Here is a 16055-nt window from a genome sequence, read left to right on the forward strand (position 1 = left end):
TAGGGTTGTTGAGAAATTGTCGTTCAAAGTTCACACGGCGATGTCGCTGTAGCCCTGCAACAACGATAACCTTCCTCATAGGCATCGCATTAATGGGTGAATATTTATAAAGTTTGTTTGTTTGTTTGTTAATTAATTGATTAATTATCAAACGGCGAAGTCGCTGTAGCCCGGCAACAACGGTAACCTTCCTGGTGTGCATCAGAAAATTTACATTTATAATTAATGACTGACTATTGTTAAAAGTTAATGTTTTTATTTAATGTTCTTAAGGGGTGGGGTATGAACGTTTGGACAGTATTTATTGTGGGACATTAGAGCACATCAGACATATCGAATTGCATTCTGAATACGAAGAATGTCCTTCTGATATCAAATTATTTTGATTTTTTGAAATTCGCAATTTAATACACATTTTATGGCAAATCATTAGAAATTGATATTTTTGATATTTAACAGTACTTGAAGTAAACTTTATAAATCTGATGATATATACTTAAAGTGTATGTAGGTGGGATGAAAAGCCGACGATCAATTGAAAATTTTGTCCTTTCGTATTGAAGATATGGATTTTTTCCCAAAACACCAAAAAAAAAAAGGTCTTTTTGGGAAAAAAATCCATATCTTCAATATGACAGGTCAAAATTTTCAATTGACCGTCGGCTTTTCCTCCCTGCTACATACACTTTAAGAATATGTCGTTAGATTAATATATTTTACTTCGAGGACTGTTATATATCAAAAATTGAAAAATATCAAATTTTTATAATTTGTCATAAAATTTGTATTATATTGTGATTTTCAAAAATGAAAATTATTTGATATCAGAAAGACATGCTTCGTATTCAGAATGCAATTCGATAGGTCTGAGGTGCTCTCATGTCCCACAAAAAATACTGTCGAAACGCAATAAACGCTCAATTTAGATCCCTTTAAGTATAAATCATCAGATTTATAAAGTTTACTTCAAGTAGGCTACTGTTAAATATCAAAAATATCAATTTTAATGATTTGCCATAAAATGTGTATTAAATTGCGAATTTCAAAAATCAAAATTATTTGATATCAGAATGACATTCTTCGTATTCAGAATGCAATTCGATATGTCTGATGTGCTCTAATGTCCCACAATATATACTGTCCAAACGTTCATACCCCAGCCCTTAAGTTAATTAATAATTTTTTATCTCTTCTTTAAATAAGACAATTAATGAATGGAAACTGATCATTATGCAGATTTATGATTCCTGGCTGATTATGGGGAGCAAAGCAATAACTATGAATATTAATCAAATTTAAAATTTACTAATGTTCCTCTTCTTGATTATATAGTGGCATTATTAATTAAATTACTACAATGTGGTTTTGAATCTCTCTCGTTCGTTTATTTAATTTGCTGAATTAAGTGATTTATTAATTGCACTGAGTTAATCCATACATACATCATTCAATGTAATCATATCATCGAGTTTCGCGCCGTCGGTGTAGCAGGGCTAAAACTAGGGTAGCTTCGGCGACGGCCAAATGTGGTAGGGTATAGTAAAGTTTAGCCAATGGAGCTCTGAAAGACCCTTGATTTTGATCATTTCAGCTCTAAAAGACCCAAAATTGCTCATTCCTCATATTTTTTGGGTTTTTTTCCCCCAGGCGATTTTCAATGAGAGAGCCAAGAAAGACCCTTGATTTTGACTGTTCGCAGCTCCATAAGTCCCCATTTTACTTGTTCGCAGCCCCGTTTGCAGCACCGAAAGACCCCTTTTACCAGTATGCCGTCAGCTCATAAAGACCCACCACCTCAAAATTCTGGGGGAAGGCCACCAAAATGTGTGATGTCCCCCCCCCTGGATTTTTTGGCTCCCAATTTGCAAACTTTAATGGTCTAGATATATGATGCAAGCGCAGAGGCTCCGGAAGATATTAAATATTGAGGGGAAATGGTGCCTGGCTCATTATTAGGAAGGGGGCGCAACGATAGGCCTACTTTTCCATAGCCACCAAAATTAGTGGGGGCCGGCCCCCGGTTCCTGAGCCACTGGAGTGTCGCGAGCAGAAATTGTGCATATTTGAACGTTTCTGTATTGTTTTCCTAAGCCTTTTCTAGAGCATGTCTAGACTGGCCCCCAGTCTCGGTTCGGTTCCATCTCTGGATAATGTAACAATAAATAATTACGTAATGCCCTATGAAAAAAAAATGGCAACTCCCCCCTTATTTTCTTCAATGCCAAAACCCATTCCTCTTCATCCACAAATCGACGCCACTAATTACACCCACCACAGTCAACCATGCAGCAATATAGAAATATACTCGTATTATAAGTGAACGCGAAAGTCCATTGAGCGCTGATTCCATATTGGGTTGATTTTTAATGCTATGTAATCTACATTACCAGTCGTTCTCCATGGACCCGAGGGAGGGTCTAGAGCATGTCAAAATGAGCCCAGTAAATGTGTGCCAAACATTGTTTCTCTCCGCCTTCCAAAAATGCTTGTACTCCCCACTCTAGGACAAAGTTGGGCATGCTACACTTATGCCATGCGCTGGGTTTTTATAGGGGAAGGAGCAATTTTCTCCTGAAAAAAATCCAAGATACGCCTGTTTCAGCCCCGTTACATGTTGAGAGGGCAAGGGGTCTGGAGCCCACTGGTTCACTCGTTCACTCGAATGTAAAAGTGCTACCCATGCTCGAGCTCTAAACAGACACTAAATGCTCCTAAATGGTGTGCAACTGATATAATAGTAGCAAATTTACTACCCTAAATGCAGCGGCGGCACTAGGAATTTTTTCGGGGGGGGGGGGAAATTGGGGGGGGGGGAATCAGACAATTTTACTGGGGATCCCAACTTTTTTTTTGGGGGGGGGGAGGTAAATTCCCTTGGCACCACCACTGCCTAAATCATGGCTTTACTATACTGTAAACATTTTTAAATGTATTAAAAATATTCGTCAAACTATTATTCTGACTAGTCATTCAGGCGCGGCGAGACAAAAAGGGTGGGCAAGAAACTGCCAACATTTTGTCAAAAGTCTGTGATTTTCAGCGATAAGGATCAATAAAACTAAAAGAAAACCTGACACAGCTTTTTAACTGGGCCCAAAAGACCCATGATCCCAAATGATCCGTCTCTAAAGTGATTCCGAATGACCCATAACCACAAAGTGACTTTGACCACAAATGACCTCTGAACACAAATGACCCATGACCCCAGACCCAAAACTGAATCCAAATGCCCTTTTATCCCAAACCCTTGACTCCTAAGTAACCACAAGTGACCTCTGACACCAAATGACAACTGACCTCAGATTGACACCTGACCCCAAAGCGACATAATCATGACTCAGAATGATGGCTTCCATGCAGTCATGTCTACAGTAGAATTCATCTCGACCTTTGCAGGACTTAAACCCCATTAAAAGCTATTAAGGGATCAAAAATGAGCGTTTATTGCGTTTCGACAGTATTTTTTGTGGGACATAAGAGCACCTCAGACCTATCGAATTGCATTCTGAATACGAAGCATGTCTTTCTGATATCAAATAATTTTCATTTTTTAAAAATCACAATATAATACAATTTTTATGACAAATTATAAAAATTTGATATTTTTCAAATTTTGATATATAACAGTCCTCGAAGTAAATTATTTAAATCTAATGATATATTCTTAAAGTGTATGTAGCAGGGAGGAAAAGCCGACAGTCAATTGAAAATTTTGACCTTTCATATTGAAGATATGGATTTTTTTCCCAAAAAGACCTTATTTTTTTTTGGTGTTTTGGGGAAAAAATCCATATCTTCAATACGAAAGGTCAAAATTTTCAATTGATCGTCGGCTTTTCATCCCACCTACATACACTTTTATTATAAATCATCAGATTTATAAAGTTTACTTCAAGTACTGTTAAATATCAAAAATATCGATTTTAATGATTTGCCATAAAATGTGTATTAAATTGCGAATTTCAAAAATCAAAATTATTTGATATCAGAATGACATTCTTCGTATTCAGAATGCAATTCGATATGTCTGATGTGCTCTAATGTCCCAAAATAAATACTGTCCAAACGTTCATACCCCAGCCCTTAAACCAAGATAACACTCATTGAAACAGCTCAACTGATTAAACCGGATCTTCTCTGGTTGTGCACAAGTGTCTGTTTTATGTGCGATATCGCAATAAAGCTGGTATTATAGCTTCAGTTGGGTAACCGATTATAAAGGAAACGAAAGGAAACAATGGTATGTGTACCTTTGTTCACGAAATGAGACAATGGCGTGCTTTTTGTAAACCAGCATTCTTGAAAATGAGCAACATAATGATTGTTGACTTAACACGGTTTGGAAATAATTTCTTCATATTTTTGGTGTTATCTGTCGTTTACATATCCTTCCTAAAACACAAAAGTGCGACCCTCTCCAAACACCTAAATTAGCTAAAAATTTAGGACATGTTACAAAACTATATTGTCTAGAATTTTAGAAGAGTACTTTTAATATTGGCCGGTTATTTTTCACACAGCGACGTTAACTAGGCAATGTACTATTACCTATAACATTAACTAAAACACCAAAGTACGAATATTTCCAAACATCTAAATTAGCTAAAAATTTAGGACATGTTACAAAACTATATTTTCTAGAACTTTAGAAGAGTACTTTTAATATTGGCCGGTTATTTTTCACACAGCGACGTTAACTAGGCATATCCCCATACTTTTAACGTAGGCTATTTGTAGAGGTCACGCGTCAATGGGAAAGAGCACTGTGTATTGTGTATAGGAAAACGGACAGTAACTGCAGTATGCAGACTCATAAATCAGCCCCTGATCCCACAAAATGACCCCAAATGACCCTTGACCCCAAAATACCCTCATTATGCTCATTACAGATTACCCCCAAAATGACTGACCCCAAAGTGACCAATGACCCCTAGGTCATCCTGACACCCAGTGACCCCAAATGACCCATCTCTACAAAGTAACCATAATTGGGCTGTTTCAAAGTGACCACAAATGACCCCATACCCGTCTTCAAAGTGACTACAAATGACCCTATATACCTGTCGTCGGTAGACAGCAAATGATAAATATTATAATAGCTGTTTTTAGTAGAAAGTAATAATGAATTACATAAAATAGCAAGGTCATCCTGACGACAGCCTGACCCCAAATGATCCCTATCCACAAAGTGACCAAAATTCCACAAAATTAGCCTCTTCAAAGTGGCCAAAAATGATCCCTGACCCAAAAATGTTTCTTTAATCCTAAATGACCCCTTAGTAAATGACATTTGACCCCAAATCTAAGAATGACCACTGACTCTGTTTTTATAGATAGCAATAATAAATTTCATGACACAAATGACCCTTGACACCAAGCGACCTCAAATGATCCCTGACCCCAAACTGACCTCAAAATAGCTTCGTACCCACAGAGGAGTAAGATAAGACAGAGCGCGTACCACCAGTCAAAGTCCCCGTGTATTGTATGGTACCAGTTCTCGCATATTCATGAGGGCCGATTGTTCGATCGTGCTGTATCAAACAATCACGCCAGCGCTGCGTGCCTTCGGCAGATATCTGCGATAGAGCGTTGCGTGCTTTTCGCGATAGACCATGAAAATACGCTGGTAATTGCGTAGCAGTCTCGCCTATCGCATTTCATGGAACAATCGGCCCTCATTATCGGATGAGGCGGAGACTTTGACTGGTGGTACGCGCTCTGTCTTATCTTACTCCTCTGTGTTCGTACCCTAAATGATCTTTGACCCCAAATCTAAGAATGACCACTGACTCTGTCTATATAGTAGATAGCAATGATAAATTTCATAACACAAATGACCCTTGACGCCAAAGCGACCAAATGATCCCTGACCCCAAAACGTACATTTTATTTACCTCAAAATGACAGAATGACCACCATAAATTTTTTTATTTTGGGTCAAAGGTCATTAAGGGGTCACTTCCGGTATAAAACGAAATACCTTTAAAATGCATCTTCACCCACAAATTACGTAGGACAGTGACGCCACTTGCACACATGCATTGTCATTACCCAGTGTCTACGTGGTGTACACAGATTTGGGGTCAAAGGTCATTAAAGGGTCACTTCCGGTATAAAACGAAATACCTTCAAAAATATTTATTAGCTAAACAAAACATTGGACAGTAACGGTATGTTCACACATGAATTGTGGTTATCCAGTGTATCTCTGGTATTTTTTTATTTGGGATTAAAGGTCATTTAGAGGTCACTTCCGGTCTAAAACGAAATTCCTTCTAAATGCCTCTTCTGCCACAAATAACATGGCAAAGTGATGCCACATGCACACATACATTGACATTAGCCAATGTTTATGGGGTTTTCATATATTTTGGGGTCAAATGTCATTAAGGGGTCACAACACGGCTGTGTTCGTGGTCTTAGACCACAGCTAAGTCTAGTTTAATTTATCACTACTTTCTTCTGAACTCAGTAATTATGTTATTATTTTATCATTAGTATCTACTGAAAACAGATTTGTGAAATTAATTATTGCTAGCTATCTACCAAAGACAATGATATGTAATTTTTTCTACTTATAATACTGAAGACAGTATTTAGGAAATTTATTATTGCTATCTACTGAAGACAGTAATTGTGTAATTTATTACAATCAACTGCAGTCATTATTTACTTTATCTACTAAATATAGTTGTTATGAAAGTAACTACTGAAGACGGGTAGTATTTAATTTATTGTTACTAAAGGCAGCAATTATGTAACTTGAAGACAGTCATTATTTAATTTCTTATTACTATCTACCGAAGACAGTAATTAGACAATGCATTATTGCTATCTACTGAAGATTATAGTGTATTATTGCTATCTACTGAAGACAGTAATTATGAAATTAGTGATTACTATCTACTGAAGAGTGTAATTATAAACCAGAAAACGTAATTATGCAATTTATTATTGCTATCTACCGAAGACAGTAATTATGTAATTTATTATTGCGATCTACCGAAGACAGTAATTGTGTAATTTATTATTGCTATCTACCGAAGACAGTAATTATGTAATAATTATGTAATTTATTATTGCTATCTACCGAAGACAGTAATTATGTAATTTATTATTGCGATCTACCGAAGACAGTAATTATGTAATTTATTATTGCTATCTACCGAAGACAGTAATTATGTAATTTATTGTTTGGGGTATGACTTAATTTTGGAGTCAGAGGTCATTATTGGATTTGGGGTCATTATTGGGTAAATGGTTATTTTTGTGTTAGGGGTCACTTCAGGATCATCTTCGGGGTCAAGAATCTTGGGGGTCATTTTGGAGTCAGGGGTCAGCTGGGGTTACAAAATTATCATACTTATTATTACTACATACTGAAGACAGTAATTATGTAATTTCTCATTGCTATCTACTGAAGACAGTAATCATGTTATTTGCATATTTGTGAATATCAAAAAGCTTATTTGCATATTTTGCTTACATTTTCATTAATCCACTCTGTAGCTTAAACGCAATAACGATCAACTTCAAGCTTGGTATTGTGATAGTATATGGTGGGCTGATGTGCTGTATAGTTTTGTGTGAAGTTATTTGCATGTTTATGAATATTAATGAGCTCATTTGCATATTATTTGTATTTACAACCCTTTATTTACACAACTTTTTGTGGGGTCACCTTAATTACGAACCGCATAATTCTAGTTATTATTAGTAATGTTTTGTGAAAGTGAAAATGGTTGTCAAAAGTTTTTAAATTTTGAAACGCCTGGCATTCCAGATCTGACCACTGTACCTAAACAACGAAAGAGACTCACATCAAGAAGACCAATACAAATGTTTTTTCTTCAAACAAACTTTATTTAAGCAGCCTTTTTCTACTTCAAACACATTTTGTATGTTAAATACTACATTATGTTAAATACTACATTAATAATTCCTGCAATTTTACTAACGGCAACATCTGCTATTAATTATATAACTCCTTGAAAAGTATGATCTGCTTCTGTTTTACAATAATATTACATCATGTTAATAGCTAAAATCTGTGACTAAAATATTGAATTTTCTGCTAAAATACTGATTGTTTATGCCATGTAACCTGTTGACTGCTAAACCAAGTCATGTTATGAGAAGAGAAGGCCAAGAAAAACTGTCTTTGCAGTTGCACTCTCTGTGGAAGACAAGATCGGTTTGTTGGATCTTTCTTTTTGTAAAATGTTTTTTATAAAGCTCATAGCGAAATATGTATAGGCCTAATTATCTTAAGGGGGTACTACACCCCTGCTCAATGTTGTGCCTATTATAGGGGCAAGGACTACAACTACTGCACTGAAAATTTTATTTCAACACAGACAGCAGTTGTGGAGTTACAGTCAAAAATGAGGGAAAACCAATATTTGATCAATAAATCAATAACTACTTGCCTTGAGTTGCTGAATTTTCAGTGCAGTAGTTGTAGTCTTTGCCCCTATAATATCTTACTTGTCACCAATGCGCTATAATTTTTGAGAAAAATGCAAAGATAGGCACAAAATTGGCCAGGGGTGTAGTACCCCCTTAATAAAACAAGACTAAATAGACTTGAAAACAGTTTTGAAAACTTCTCAGAATGTCAAAAGCTCTACAGGAAAAAAACAAACCTTTTTTCTTAAATTTCCAAAATTAGGGTCATTATTCTTTTTGACAGTGAAAGTTTTGTCCAGATTCGGGTTGGTTGTGTGAGAACAAGCAAACAATTTTTTGTTGCTTAAGTTAGCCTCATGGGCATGTAGCAAATCATACCCATTAATAATATGATATTGGGCTAGTCCATTTAAAATCCCCACTCCCCTGTGAAAGATTTTGGAAATATCTTCCACAGGGGGAGTAGGATTTTCAAATGGAACGAACACACTAGGCAGCTCCATTTGAAACTCACCCTCCCTCTGCAGAAGATTGAACTTTTCTTAGAGAGTGTATGAAATTCAAATAAAGCTGATTAATGTGCTCATTCCATTTGAAATTCATACTCCCCCTGTGAAAGATATTTCCAAAATCTTCCACAGGTGTGCGTGGATGTTAAATGGAATGGCCCATTGAGCAAAATAAGTCATTTATCACTTGTGAAATTTGGCTTGATAAGTCTAATTTTCTGTGCCCTAATTAGGAAAATTATGAAATTGAGTTGAGTGCCTAATAGTTCATTCATTGTTGTGGCGCTAGCATGCTGAAAAACTGCCCTTCAACGCATGTGTATACGGACGCCGGAATTGAGTTAGCCCACACAATTCAAAATGACCACTGCAAAATACACATATGGCGTTAATCGCAACTTGAGACGCATTATACAGTAATATAATTATTATATAATCAATTTTGTGCACTTTGCTTGTGTTTAAGTACTATGTAATTATATTCAAGAAAAGATCCAGTCTGGTTAGGAATTTCAGCTTATTTGTGCACAGAAAATTACTGAGATATTAAAATAAAAATTTTGTTTGTCAAATGTTTCATTTTATTTGTGTACCCCACATTTACCATATCACCCAATCAACAAATACAATGAGCACAGTTGGAGCCTCTTTTCATTTTGAGATGACCTACATGTAGAAGATTACAATATTAATATATTTGACATTAAATAGAGTTTGATCGATACACATTCAGGCACGTATAAATGATAACATAAACCCAATCATACATGTAGTTTTACCAAGACAGATGATTTGATGTAGATTTAACATCATTAATGATACTTTGAGGAGGCAGGCAGGATCACTCAAAGTGGTAAATTTTAGACATTGTTTTGTATTGTATCTTTGAAAGTAATGATGATAAATACATAAAAGTATACATTTTCAGAAAGGAAATGATACAAGAAATCCAACTAGCAAACTACCAAAGTGCCCCTCTGACAAAAAATGAAAGAGAAAATCTGGACGGCAAAGGAAAGGAAAAGGGGCTAGGAGCCCCTTTTCAACCAAAATTCACCCGATCATGGGCCAAAATATTGTAAAAAAAAAAAATTTGCGCACATTGTCACAATAAGCCCTTTTCATCCAGATCATAGGCGAAAATAGATTAAAATACAAAAATTGTGCGTGCTACACACACACACATCATCCCAATAAAGCCTTTTTTGAAGCTCAAAGTACAGTCTCTCTAAAAAACAAAACCGGTATAATTATGATGCAACTGCAATTTTTATTTCGCCACGACCAAGAAGATACAATAAAAACAATGGCTACAATTTCCCACTTTGAGTGATCTTGACTGCCACCTTAAGAAAACAAATCATCACTCTGAGAGTGTCCAAGATGCGAGGTAGTTACAGATATTAAAAAAACAACAAACAACAACAACAAAAAAACCCAGCAACAACACAACTGTTACAGTTAGACAAAAAAATTTGAATACCCTTCCCATTATGCAATTGTGAATACTGAACCAAATTTGTGAAGAAACCTTATTTCACTTTCAAAACTTTTAAAATTCTATGTTTTATATAAAAAAAAAAATTCCATGGACCCAAGCATGTTTCTTACAGATTAACCTATGTAAACAAACAAACAAAGCTTACCCTACCAGTTTGGATTTTTTTTCTTGGCCTGATGGAAGCCTTTATACCGGCAGTATAGACAAATCCAATGAGCCAAGTCATGGTCAGGATTTGGCCGGCCATAACTGGGTCCCGTAGTACCAAACTGGTGTTGTGACTGCCCAATTGGGTGGATTAAAGCCGCTTAAAATTCGATGTTAGATTCTTTTGTGTTGTAATATGTCATCATTCTTTTGTCTAAGTGTAACACGGGTGATAGAATGCAGATTAAAATACCCTCCAAGGCCGCATCATTTCACATTTTAGGTGAGATGGAGCCAACGGGGATTCAGCTATGGCTGCCATTGAGGTGTAGGAATGTGTGAAATTGGATTCGTCTATAAGGAGTCCACATATTCATGTTCTTCTCATAAGAATTTAGGATTTTGCTTGTCAAATGACACATTTGCTTGATTATGTTACAATCAATTTTGCATCAATTTCTAAGCATGAACCTCTCATGAAATTTGCATAATGAAAATACCGTAGAACTTTGCCTAATGGCGTATAGGTAAAGTTCCACATACTTCTTTTGGGAGCTCTCTATTACCACATATATCTACTTGGCAAAAACCAATAATAAGATGCATGTTAGAAAACTAAAAGAATTACAAATTTGTATGCATGTGGCAAAATCACATAAAATGCTGAAAAAAGGCTTGAAACGAAATTGTAATAAAAACTACAGTTTCTACACAGAATAATAATTTTCATTTTGGGCAGTGTTTATATTAAGACTCAAGAAAAAATATACAGGTTTAAATACTTATTTCATACACTGGCCCCATCATTTAAGGATTTTCAAAAGATTTAAAGCTTGTCAAGTGGCAACTGAAATGTGGCATTATACAGGGTGTATCAAAATGATTGGTACCGTCAGTTTTCTGTGATTATGGACAGGACTGCCACATCACAATGCAACATGGAATGCACCTAATTTGTAGACAAATAATGTGAACGATTATAAACTACAAATTGAGGCCATTTTACTGTGATCCAACGCTGCATTTGGAAGCAGCAGGCTTGTCAATAAACATGAAAACGGATGGGTACCAATCATTTTGATACAGCCTGTACCTGTACCACAGAAAGTGTGTTTCCCATATGCTGGTCAATACTGATAGCTTGTTACATGTGTAACTTTTTTCTATACACATATTAAAACCCTGAAATAATTGTCCAATAAGTATTAATAAACATATATTTTGTATGTTACACTATAGCAGCAGTATACCATGCAGTGGTGGTGCTAATTAAATAAATAAATAAATGAATGAAAAGTAGCAGCAATATCAGCATAACAGTAAGTTCAATACAGCAATGTGTGGCATAGGAAATACCTATGTACTTGTGGCCCTTGAACCGGGGGGTCGAGGTACTCAGTACAAATGACCATACGGGGGCGTGCATAAAACATGGGTACATGTAGCATTTTCGGCCTTCTGGTATATCAATGACCCCTTCTTCAAAGCCTATTTTGGTATATGAATGGGTCCTTTTTTCAAAATTTTCTCAATTTTTTCGAAAAACAGCCCATTTTTTCCTTAATCTAGCAAAAATTTTCAAAATGTTCCCAAAATTTTGGGAAAATTTGTAAAAACTAAGACAATTTTGGTTAAATTAGGCCGAAAATTTTGACTTTTGGTATATCAATGGGTCAAAATTTCTTGAAAAATTGGTATATTTATGGGTCTACTTCCAAAATCTCAGCGGCACGTCCCTACCAAAACCAAACTTGAGTACCCCCCGGGCCTTGAACATCAGTAGATAAGGTTCTTAGTATCCGATCCAGAATGTTCACTTACTTGTGTATGTTTCAACAACACCTGTTGTCTTTATCAACATTTTATGGGTAGTGACTGCTATTGGCAACCAACGCTAGAAGTAGTTCCAGCGTTGATCTTGGAGTTGCCAGTCTGTTTTCCTTCAAGGGATTTTCTTGATCCCCGAGTCACAAGTAAGTGAACATTCTGGATCAGAAGAACCTTATCTACTGAGTTTACTCTACTGTTCCTGATGAATCTGTTCAATCAGGCCCTTGAACATGTTTAAAAAAATGCCATTAGGTTACATATAAAGGTTTTGCTTTAAACATGTTCAGGGCCAATGATGAAATGATCCCGACACATTAGGACGAATATATACATGCATATACTACAGGTAGTCATTGATTTACCCAAATGTTATATTCATAGATGAAAAAGTATCCAGACCATTCACCAACAGGCAAAGTCCCTGTGTGCTGCATATTCTCACATATTCATGAGCCGATCGGTGTAACGCCTGTGTCCACCAAATCCCACACACGCAGAATGGGCATATCGTTTTTGTGCGCATGCATCATGGAACTCTAGATCTTGGCCCTCATTAACAGTTAATACTGAACTTTGCCTGTTGTAGACCAGAGGGTCTATGTATTTTTCATCTATGATGTACTGCCCACCTTATACTAAAGTTTATAACCTAAAACTGGGTGATTTTCAAACTTTTTTGAAAATTAAATTTTCATGTTTTGGGCTTTACATCAATTGACAAAACATGTTTGATTGCCAAAAGCATTGCCTAGTAGCAGCATACATTTTTAAATTATAAGGTTATATCATAGCTAGGATATTAGCTTGTATTAGCTCACTGATTGTTGTTGAGCTTCATGCAGCTGGGAAGTATAAATAAGACATTACATGTACATGAATAGCGATATACAGTTTATACGTCACTGATTCAATGATACACATGTACCAGACGTGTCAGCCATCACTCGATCGGTGAACTCAGAATAGAACCAGGAATTTTAAATTGTACTGTAATTAAAGCACTTCAGGCTTAGTCTTTCATGTGGTATTTTAATACACCATCATAATCATGCAAAAAGTAGAAATTCAAGAAAAATTGAGGGCAAATCACATATTATGCCTTTAGGGAGGCCGATTCCGGGATCCGATAATTACGCCACGGGGTGAACATGACTTACCTACAAGTGCCCATGGTGCTAATTAGGTGAAATACAATACTTATTTGATACACCATTAGATTCTACAATTTTCTTGCACAAATTCATACATTATTATAATGTAATAAACATTTTTTAATCTTTCACAGCAAATAAGTAACATAATCTGCAAGGTTTGCCTTTAAAAATATATTGCAGCACAGTGGAAATTAAAATGAAAACATTCTTTTTCATGGATTTTGGCATGAGTTTATCTAATTTTACAGTTCAAGCTTTGACGACATACAATGTAATGAAGCCAATTCACATCGAGGGATCAGCGCCACAACACCAGGTATGGGGACTTAACCCCCTGAGCACTACCTGCCGATCTAACATTGTCTCTGATTGGTCAATTACATGATATCTTCACTTTAATCACCCATCAGAATGGAGCTTTGCAAATAATTCACCCTAATTTTTTTGGGTGGTGAAATTATTCTAACAACATTGCTGATTGGTTCAATCGATAATGAAAACTTCATTTTGGCCAATCAGAAGGTAGTTCTCATGGGATTATAATCTTATTTCCATCACATCTTTATTTCACACTCTCTGGCTGGGCTGATACCTGCCAGACGGACTGGTACATGTTCATGTAGGTCTACTTAAATCTTACCCACTGACATCAAATTAAGTTACCCATCACTGGTTAAACACATGTTTATGTTTTTGTTTTAGGTTTTCTAAAACCATTCAAAATATATATAAGCTGCCTTACTACCATTCATAATAATGCCCTGAAAATTTTATTCTATAATAGCGTGTTTTCGTCTCAAGTTGACAGAAACGCCATATTGGAATTTGCAGATTCGAATCTGCCACTGCGAAATCCAACTTGGCATTACTTTCAACTTGAGATGAGACACACTATATAGCATAACTAGTATTTCTAACATAAATATTATCTAATGCATATTTGTTCAAATTTAAATAAAAGAGTAGCACCAAACTGTAAAATACTCAATGCATATATCTAGGAATTCCACGCTGCTGTATACTACATGTATGTACATTAAAAACAAAAGCATATATACACATGTATATATATATATAACATGGCACAGGTTTCTTCTTGCATTGTTCTAGGGGAGGGGGCATTCAACTTAAATTTTGATAGGGGTGTGCGGAGAACTGATTTTCGGGCAAAATAGGGCCTTGATGAACTGAAATTTTAACATTTTTGGGGGTCTAGTGAATTAAAATTGGGCCAAATTATAGGCTGTGGCGCTACACAATTCTAAATTTGAGCTTAATGAGTGAACTAAAATTGGGCCAATTAAATTATAGGTTGTTGAGCTACACAATTCCAAATTTTTCCAAATTTGAGCTGAAGAGAGCTACATTTGTCAGACTTTGAGGCTCAAAGTACTGGAGCATGATCTAAATGTTGGTCTTAAAGAACTGCCAGAGAGCCTGAAAAAGGAACCCTTGACCGCCGCACATACCCGTACCACCTTTACATTTGAGTGCCCCCTCCAGGGCATTGTTGCCCAATGTAATATTCCAATTGAAATCCATGATCTTATCTCCCACACAGGGGGTGTAGATTTCAAATGGAGTCACCCATTCAGGTAGCTCCATTTGAAATTTACACTCACTGGAGGATGAAGGTCATGTCTTCCATAGAGGGTGTATAGATTTAATCTGGAATAGCCCATTAATGCTGGGCAAAAGTCATTATCGAATGCAGTTTTGTTTTGGATTACCACCGTACCATAAATAAATTATGTACTGAATTTGCTTCCACATTACGTCCATAACTTTTGCCTGATGATAGCCAAGAGTGGTAGACGAAATGGGATATTCCAATTGAAATCCGTATACACCCTAAGGAAGACATGACCTTAATCTCCCACACAGGGAGTGTGAATTTCAAATGGAGTTACCTGAATACAGTTTGTCCACTCTGAAGTACAAAGTGACAACGTGCGTATACAGCGCGTAAACAGTGCGTAGTTATGCGTCTCTGCTGCATGTATACGTGCCTTCAAAGTCGGCACAATGTGTGCGTCTGCGTTGCTACTTTGTACTTCAGAGTAGACTGACTGTAGGTGACTTGCATTTGAAATCCACACCCCCCTGTGTGGGAGATTAAGATTATGTCTTCCATGGAGTAGCCCAATTCAACGGAAACAAATCGCATATTATGGCTTTAAATCAATAATGACGAAGAGAGTGTGTGCAAGACTGATCGTTACACTCCCTTATCCAGGGTTGTCACCAGGACCAAAAAAGTACTGGTTAAAATATTGAAGGCGAAGCGTAGCGAGCGAAGCTCTCGCACCTTGCACTATCTTTTTAGTGAACGCTAGGGATTGGGGAATAGGCTTTGTGGGTACCACCCCACTAAAAAAAATGTTCTTGCTCTTTTTATGATGAAATATCATCATCCACTTTCGGAAATGTAAAAAAAAAAAAAAGAAAAAGCGTAGTGACAACCCTGCCCTTATCACAGCATATGTTTCAAAGCACAGTTGA

The sequence above is a fragment of the Amphiura filiformis genome, chromosome 16, assembly GCF_039555335.1.
Source record: "Amphiura filiformis chromosome 16, Afil_fr2py, whole genome shotgun sequence".
Lineage (NCBI taxonomy): Eukaryota > Metazoa > Echinodermata > Ophiuroidea > Amphilepidida > Amphiuridae > Amphiura > Amphiura filiformis.